General features: G+C 42.8%; 1 pseudogene; it reads left to right on the forward strand.

Moving 5' to 3' along the window:
• The first annotated feature begins 948 nt into the window (after positions 1–948).
• LOC102282281 (spindlin-1 pseudogene) lies at positions 949–2,023 on the forward strand (annotated as a pseudogene).
• Positions 2,024–9,163: the final 7,140 nt, after the last annotated feature.

Below are 9,163 nucleotides of genomic sequence, written 5' to 3' on the forward strand. Positions count from 1 at the left end.
GACCAACCTAAACACCATATTAAAAAGCAAAGACATCACTTTGCCAACAAAGTTCTGTATAGTCAAAGCTATGGTTTTTCCAGTAGTCATGTATGGATGTGAGAGTTGGACTTTTATAGTCCAACTGAAAGCTGAGCACTGAACAATTGATGGTTTGAACTGTGGTGTTGGATAAGACTCTTGAAAGTCCCTTGGACTGCAAGGAGATCAAATCAGTCAACCCTAAAGGAAATCAGTCCTGAATATTCATTGGAAGGACTGATGTTGAAGCTGAAACTCCAATATTTTGGCCACCTGATGCAAAGAAGTCACTGACTGGAAAAGACCCTGATGCTGGGAAAGATTGAAGGCAGGAGGAGAAGGGGATGACAGAGAATGAGATGGTTGGATGGCATCACCAACTTGATGGACATGAATTTGAGCAAGCTCTGGGAGTTGATGATGGACAGGGAAGCCTGGCATGCTGCAGTCCATGGGGTCGCAAAGAGTTGGACGCAAGGAGTGACTGAACTGAACTGAACTAAGAGTTTTCTTGTGGAGAACAAAGCTGGTGACATCATTTTCTAGCCACTGACAAGCGCGGGTGAATTATGTATGCCAACAGCAGCACAGCCTGTTTGTGAGCCCAGGGCCCAGGGATGGATGATGCCAAGGACAGAGGAAGGATCCTGATAGGCGACTCACATATCCTGTTAATCAGTGTTGCAGCTCCGCGTGATCCATGCAAGAACTGTGCATACTTGACCTCCTATAGGATCAAAAGAAAACCAAGCACACCCTTTTAATAACTGAAATTTTGCAACGATAAATAAAGATTTTGGCATCCAGTCAACAAAGGCAGGCACAGTCAGGGGGCCTCAGTGCGCAGGCGCCGAAAGGCTGGGGGCAGGGCTGGGGCAGGGCTGTGCTTAGGGATTGGGCGTGGCTGGGCGAGGCTGGGGCGGAGGCATGGCCGGGCTGTGTCTTTTTCTGGGTTGCCAGTGCTGGGAGCGAGCAGCAGGACCGCGGGCTGCGGACGTTGGCCCCTGCGGCCCTGCAAAGTACTTAGGATTTCGAGCTTTTGCTGAACTTGTAAAAGAAGTACTTGGGTAATGGATTAATAAGAACACTGAAATTCCGTGGAAGGTTTCAAATTGGAGAATCTTGAGCGTTCATCCTCATCCAGCAGTTCCACTTCTCACGTAACTTCAGATGAAGACTTCATTAAGGAAGATAGCTGACCAGTGGTCCGGAGCTGATGCAGCTATCACTGGTGTATCTGCTAGCATAAGGAAGAAAAGGACGACTCAGGCAAAACATCGGAGCTAGCATAAGGAAGAAAAGGACGACTCAGGCAAAACATCGGAGCAGTGTGGGACCCAGCTCACTTGTTTCTCAGCCGGAACAGAGCATCATAGGCTGCAGGATTCGCCATGGGTGGAAAGAAGGTAACAGCCCTGTCACCCAGTGGAAAGGAACCATTCTGGACCAGGTGTCTGTAAATCCTTCTTTGTGTCTTATAAAATACGATGGATTTGACTGTGTCTATGGACTAGAACTTAATAAAGATGAAAGAATTTCTGCACTTGAAGTCCTCCCTGATAGAGTTGCAACCTCTCAAACCTGTGATGCACACCTAGCAGACATGATGAGTAGCAAAGCAGTGAAGCACCTGTTTGAAACGGAGGATGGCTCTAAAGATGAGTGGAGGGGAATGACCCTGGCACGCGTCCCTGTAATGAACACGGGTTTTTACACCACCTATGAAGAAGATCCTGTCTTATATATGTACCAGCTCTTAGATGATTATAAAGAAGGTGACCTTCGCATTATGCCTTATTCTATTGATTCACTTCCAGTATAAAGGGAACGAGGAGAAGTGGTAGACTTCTTGGTGGGCAAACGAGTGGACTACGCCAAACAAGATGGCTCTGAAAGGAATGGCATGATCATCCATCAAGTAAAGGTCAAACCGTCCATCTGCTTCATCAAATTTGATGATGATTTCTATATTTATGTCTACGATTTGGTGAAAGCATTCTAGATGTCTTCATGAATTTTGTCAAATTTGTGAAACTATTAAATGTGTAATCTGTAGATGTAAAGGTTTGATTGCTTTCCATTTTAATGAGAGCTTAAATGTCCCTGGGAACCCACAATTTGCCAGCAGGTTTGATTTTGTTTTGAATAGTATAGATGTATGTGAAAACAAAGTGTTTTTTGTAAAGAACTCTTTCCGCTTAAAAGAAGTCTGTCTGTTTGGAGGGGAGTTATAGACAAGTTTGGTAAACAGTTGAGCTAGGATCACAGTTACATAAAACTAAAAGATTTTATCTGCTTTCCCTTCACTCTTAACATCCTCTTATTGTGCCGTCACAATGCAAGGATAGTTTGGTGTTTTTGCCTCTCTATATCTCTACTGTGTCTACTGTGTATACACAGTATATACACAGATACCTCTCTGTATCTGTGTGATATATATATATATATATATATATATACACACACATGCAGGCACAGATCTGTATTCATACACATACACACACACTTCATTGGCAGTACTTTATGGACTGGAGTGAGTGAGTGAGTGAAGTCGCTCAGTTGTGTCTGACTCTTTGCGACCCTGTGGAATGTAGCCTACCAGGCTTCTCTGTCCATAGGATTCCCCAGGCAAGAATACTGGAGTGGGTTACCATTTCCTTCTCCAGAGGATCTTCCCAACCCAGGGATCGAACCCATGTCTCCCACATTGGAGGCAGACGCTTTAACCTCTGAGCCACCAGGGAAGATTTTATGGATTGGAGTGGGGGTTAAATAATTTTTTCCAGTTCAACAGGAATTTTTGAAGGAAGTCAGTCATATTTGTTACATGACTGCTGCTTGTTTAAAACTAAATTTGGGCACAGAAAGCACATCGGGACATTCAGCTTGTTTTGAAAGTCATAAGTGCAAAGCACCTTTTCAGTCTGGAAGTCCAAACAAGAATAAATTGTGAACCACTAATGACCCACATGAGAATTTAACCATTAGAAATCTGGGTAAAATGTTGACTTTGATTCTAAGCTTTGCAAAATGTTTATTTACATTTTTGGTTACATTTTTTAAATATATTTTACTTTATTGGGGGATTGGGGGTCAAAGCCCAGGTATTTTAATTTGGTCCACACAGTGAAATGCAGGTGTATTTTGGTCAGTACTTTTCATCCATTATTTGTACAAATCAGTAATTTGAATTTTAGTACATGATTTAAAATTCAGTAGTACATCAGTGGTTTGTGTGTATGTGGTAAGTTCCTGGGAGAACACAAATATTAGAAATGTAACTTTAAGAATAGTTTTGTTGCTTTTTAACACATCTTCTGGGACACTTTTTTATTTTTATTCCTATTTTACTGATGGTATGATTATGGTCAGAAGGCTTTTTCTCCTGGGCTTGTCCCGACGAAGAGTGTCTGGGCAAGTAACAGCAGAAACCCTCTGCTATCTTAGTGGCACTGCGTCTTCTTGCTGCCTCTATGCGGCTGATGTGGATCCATTCCAGAGTGGACCCTGCCATGTCAGGGTCAGTCACCTGTGCTGGCTCATAGATGTAACTGACACCAGCCTCCAGCCGCAGGCTCCTTATGTGGCTTATTCTGCAAGGTTGTTTTAATCAAAATAGAACTGCAAAAGTGGTTGGTCTCATAGTGAAATGGCCATCTGTCACTTTGTTTCAGAGGAGCCCTGGCATTTTGAAAGCTAAGAGAAAGGCAGTATGTGGAACCAGTCTCCTGGGGAAATTAGAAATCCGACCTGAGATTTGGTTGGAAGGTGAAATGCCTATGTAGGCTGTCAATCAAATATCAGAGGTCCCTACAACCTCCATGGTGGCTGCTCTTGGTGTTAGAGATTCTGTAGTTTCAAGGCCTGGCTGTGAGTGGTTCGCATGATGCACATTTCTGCCTGCAGGAAAGCTGTGTCTTGAGCTTTTGGCTGGTAACCCCTTGCACCCCATAAATACAGCACCCCATTTTCTGCAGTGTGCCCAGTGCCTCCCGGGTTTCAGCCAGAGGAGAGCTTCTCCACGCAGTGAGAACCCAACCCAGGTGTGAGATGCTCCTCCCTGCTTGAACAAGGTCATGCTGCACACATGTCATCTGCTTTCCTGGTGGCCCTTGTAATAATCCTTCCATGTGAATCTCAAGGCTGAACCTGGCTCCGGAGCCCAAGTAGACACGTGACCCAGAGAGAGAGTGTCCTGGGTTTACTACACAAATACCATAGAGTGACTTCAGGATGAAAAATCAAGTTCTTTGGAAGCACGCAGAAAGTTGTGTCAGTTAAAACATCTCTGTCATCACTGAGTGACTTGAACTGTGGTTTTTCTGCAAGGACCTTTAGCAACTTTAATACCTTGTAATTGGCCAGTCTCTCAAATGTGACATGTGATTATTATTATTTTAATCATTGTTCCTTTTCTTGCCTTTAGGGTAAAGGAAGGGGAAAGAGGGTGTTTCTTTTCCATTTTTTTCCCCATCTTTTATTCTTTTGGTGGATTAAACCACACTTCCTGACTCCATGACTAACTCTGCTCCACAGCCGAGTATTTCAGGCTTCATATAGGTTTGTGTTTCAGATCTCCATGCATGGCTTGCCTTTTCCTGATATCTAAAAATTAGTTTCTTGTTCTTGGAATCCAATGTGAATTTCCAACATTATCATTGTGGGACTTAACAAAAGACATCTCTGCATAGAAGAATCTCTGTAAAAAATTTATCGGCCTTTCTCATTGACCTGCTAGAGTATTGTTGTGTTGTGTGGTGTGTGTGCACGCCTGTCTGTGATGTCTGGGTGCTCGTAAAGCTTCAAAGGAAAACCTTAAAAGCAGACCATCCTTTTTTGCATGCTATTCCAAGTAGAATGTTCAATGTAACTAAAATTACATGTTAAAGATATTTAGGGTTTTTATTTTGCGTTCTTTGTTTTTCTTTGTTTTCAGTTTTCTGTCTATTTGCCTACCATGCAGTTTTAGTGGTTGTAAAATAAAATGCACTATTGAAGCAAACAGTACCAACAGAGGTGGTTTTCCAGTTATATGTTCCATGCAGTATTTGAAGGGACTGCAAATTCTGAGAACAATCATAGTTACTTCTCAACCAGGTTTCAATCCTATTACTGTTTTACAGTAATTGTAAAATGCCAGGCTGGATGAAGCACAAGCTGGAATCAAGACTGCTGGGAGAAAGATCAATAACCTGAGATACGCAGATGACACCACCCTTATAGCAGAAAGTGAAGAGGAACTAAAGAGCCTTTTGATGAAAGTGACAGAGGAGAGTGAAAAAGTTGGCTTAAAGCTCAACATTCAGAAAGTTAAGATCATGGCATCCGATCCCATCACTTCATGACTATAGGTGGAGATACAACAAAACCAGTGGCTGACTTTATTTTGGGGGGCTCCAAAATCACTGCAGATGGTGACTGCAGCCATGAAATTAAAAAACACTTGTTCCTTGGAAGAAAAGCTGTGACCAACCTAGAAACCATATTAAAAAGCAGAGACATTACTTTACCAACAAAGGTCTATGTAGTCAAAGCTATGGTTTTTCTGGTGGTCTTACATGGATGTGAGAGTTGGACTATAAAGAAAGCTGAGCGCTGAAGAATTGATGCTTTTGAACTGTGGTGTTGGAGAAGACTCTTGAGAGTCCCTTGGACTGCAAGGAGATAAAACCAATCAACTCTAAAGGAAATCAGTCCTGAATATTCGTTGGAAGGACTGATGCTGAGACTGAAACTCCAATACTTTGGCCACCTAATGTGAAGAACTGACTCACTGGAAAAGACCCTGATGCTGGGAAAGATTGAAGGCAGGAGGAGAAGGGGATGACAGAGAATGAGATGGTTGGATGGCATCACTGACTGGATGGATATGAGTTTGAGCACACTCTGGGAGTTGGTAATGCACAAGGAAGCCTGGCCTGCTGCAGACCATGCGGTCACAAAGAGTCAGACACAACTGAGTGACTGAACTGACTGACTGACTGTTTTACATGCCAAACCCCAAAGTGTCTTGAGCTTGAATCTCTGAATGCTGTGGACCCATTAGAAGACAGTTTTGATGGTCATAAATTGTAGTGCCTGAAAACATTCTTCATGAACAAGATAATCACGATGGTGTGATCACTCATCTAGAGCCAGACATCCTGGAATGTGAAGTCAAGTGGGCCTTAGAAAGCATCACTACAAACAAAGCTATTGGAGGTGATGGAATTTCAGTTGAGCTATTTCAAATCCTGGAAGATGATGCTGTGAAAGTGTTGCACTCAATATGTCAGCAAATTTGGGAAACTCAGCAGTGGCCACAGGACTGGAAAAGGTCAATTTTCATTCCAATCCTAAAGAAAGGCAATGCCAAAGAATGCTCAAACTACCGCACAATTGCACTCATCTCACATGTTAGCAAAGTAATGCTCAAAATTCTCCAAGCCAGGCTTCAGCAATACATGAACTGTGAACTTCCAGATGTTCAAGCTGGTTTTAGAAAAGGCAGAGGAACCAGAGATCAAATTGCCAACATCCACTGGATCATGGAAAAAGGAAGAGAGTTCCAGAAAAACATCTATTTCTGCTTTATTGACTGTGCCAAAGCCTTTGACTGTGTGGATCACAATAAACTGTGGAGAATTCTTCAAGAGATGGGAATACCAGACGACCTGACCTGCTTTTTGAGAAACCTATATGCAGGTTAGGAAGCAACAGTTAGAACTGGACATAGGACAACAGACTGGTTCCAAATAGGAAAAGGAGTACGTCAAGGCTGTATATTGTCACCCTGCTTATTTAACTTCTATGCAGAGTACATCATGAGAAACTCTGGGCTGGAAGAAGCACAAGCTGGAATCAAGATTGCTGGGAGAAATATCAATAACCTCAGATATGCAGATGACACCACCCTTATGGCAGAAAGTGAAGAGGAACTCAAAAGCCTCTTGATGAAAGTGAAAGTGGAGAGTGAAAAAGTTGGCTTAAAGCTCAACATTCAGAAAACGAAGATCATGGCATCTGATCCCACCACTTCATGGGAAATAGATGGGGAAACAGTGGAAACAGTGTCAGACTTTATTTTTCGGTGCTCCAAAATCACTTCAGATGGTGCCATGAAATTAAAAAACACTTAATGCTTGGAAGGAAAATTATGACCAACCTAGATAGCATATTCAAAAGCAGAGATATTACTTTGCCAACAAAGGTCCATCTAGTCAAGGCTATGGTTTTTCCAGTGGTCATGTATGGATGTGAGAGTTGGACTGTGAAGAAAGCTGAGCATTGAAGAATTGATGCTTTTGAACTGTGGTGTTGGAGAAGACTCTTGAGAGTCCCTTGGACTGCAAGGAGATCCAACCAGTCCATCCTAAAGGAGATCAGTCCTGGGTGTTGTTTGGAAGGAATGATGCTAAAGCTGAAACTCCAGTACTTTGGCCACCTCATGCGAAGAGTTGACTCATTGGAAAAGACTCTGATGCTGGGAGGGATTGGGGGCATGAGGAAAAGGGGACGACAGAGGATGAGATGGCTGGATGGTATCACTGACTCGATGAACATGAGTTTGGGTGAACTCTGCGGGTTGATGCTGGACAGGGAGGCCTGGCTTGCTGCAATTCATGGGGTCGCAAAGAGTCGGACACGACTGAGCAACTGAACTGAACTGAACTGAAAACATTAAGTTACTAGTCTTTTAAAACATAAAAATTCTCAAAAATATAGGAACAATGATTATAACAAAATAATTATGGCCAATATGCTTGTGATTTTTTGGGAAATGTTGCCGTTTATGTTTTCCATCATGAGTACAGTTTGAATGAATGTGTATAGCTCAAGAGGTCTTCATGCCTGCATTTTAAGATTAGGTAAATGACCTCATCTTTCAAGCTTGAATTCATTTTTAATTTTATTTTAATTTTAGACAATGTGTAAATGGTTCCTTGGTCTCTGCATTTAGAAGTATAAGTCATATAAATCTGTTGATTCTGTATGTCATTTTTATAATTATGGTGAAACTCTGTCCTTAAGATGTTTAAAATAAACCTTATGTGTGCCAGAAAAACAAATAAAAGTTGTCGCATGTATTGTATTCCTTGGTAACACTGAGGTCACCTGAAGCTTGCCTGTCTTTAGGCTCAAAGCCCTTCATCCCCTACACTGAAAATATACCATCCTCAATTCCTCAACACACTCAGATTTTCTTATACACACATTTTTGCGTAACTGTGGCTCCCCTGTGACTACACTCCCTTGTACACTTCATTCTACCTACTGAGTTTCTAAAATAAAACTAGAAGTCACTTTCGATTCCTTCCCTTCCCTGTCACTCAGCCTGGGCAGCTGCCACTGGCTGCAGTCTATCTTTTTACCAACCCTGAACACCACCCTCTCCCCTGCCGCCTCCCACAGATCTCCTGCAGCACTCAGTCCGCTGCATGTCATCATGCAGAGGCAAAGACACAGACCCCTTGCCTGTGTCTTCTGTAAAGACACAGACACACCTTCCCATGGCCTTGTGACTTGGTCCATTACAACATCAGTTCAGTGCACTTCAGTTGCTCAGTCATGTCTGACTCTGTGACCCCATGGACAGCAGCACACCAGCTTCGCTGTCCATCACCAACTTACGGAGCCTGCTCAAATTCATGTCCATCAAGTTGGTGATGCCATCCAACCGTCTCATCCTCTGTCGTCCCCTTCTCCTCTTGCCTTCAATCTTTCCCAGCATCAGGGTCTTTTCCAGTGAGTCAGTTCTTCGCATCAGGTGGCCAAATTACTGGGGTTTCAGCTTCAGCATCAGTCCTTCCAATGAATAGTCAGGACTGATTTCCTTTAGGATGGACTGGTTTGATCTCCTTACAGTCCAAGGGACTCCCAAGAGTCTTCTCCAACACCACTGTTCAAAAGCATCAATTCTTCAGTGCTCAACTTTATAGCCCAACTCTCACATCCACACATGACCACGGGAAACACCATAGCTTTGACTAGATGGACTTTTGTTGGCAAAGTAATGTCTCTGTTTTTTAATATGCTGCCTAGGTTGGTCTCCATGACATCATATTACCTGGCAAATCACACCTTCCCATGGTCTTTGTGACTTAGTCCATGACAATATAGCACCTGGCAAGTCACATTATCATATTAAGTGAAGTAAGTCCAA

This window comes from Bos mutus, chromosome 9, assembly GCF_027580195.1.
Source record: "Bos mutus isolate GX-2022 chromosome 9, NWIPB_WYAK_1.1, whole genome shotgun sequence".
Classification (NCBI taxonomy): Eukaryota; Metazoa; Chordata; class Mammalia; order Artiodactyla; family Bovidae; genus Bos; species Bos mutus.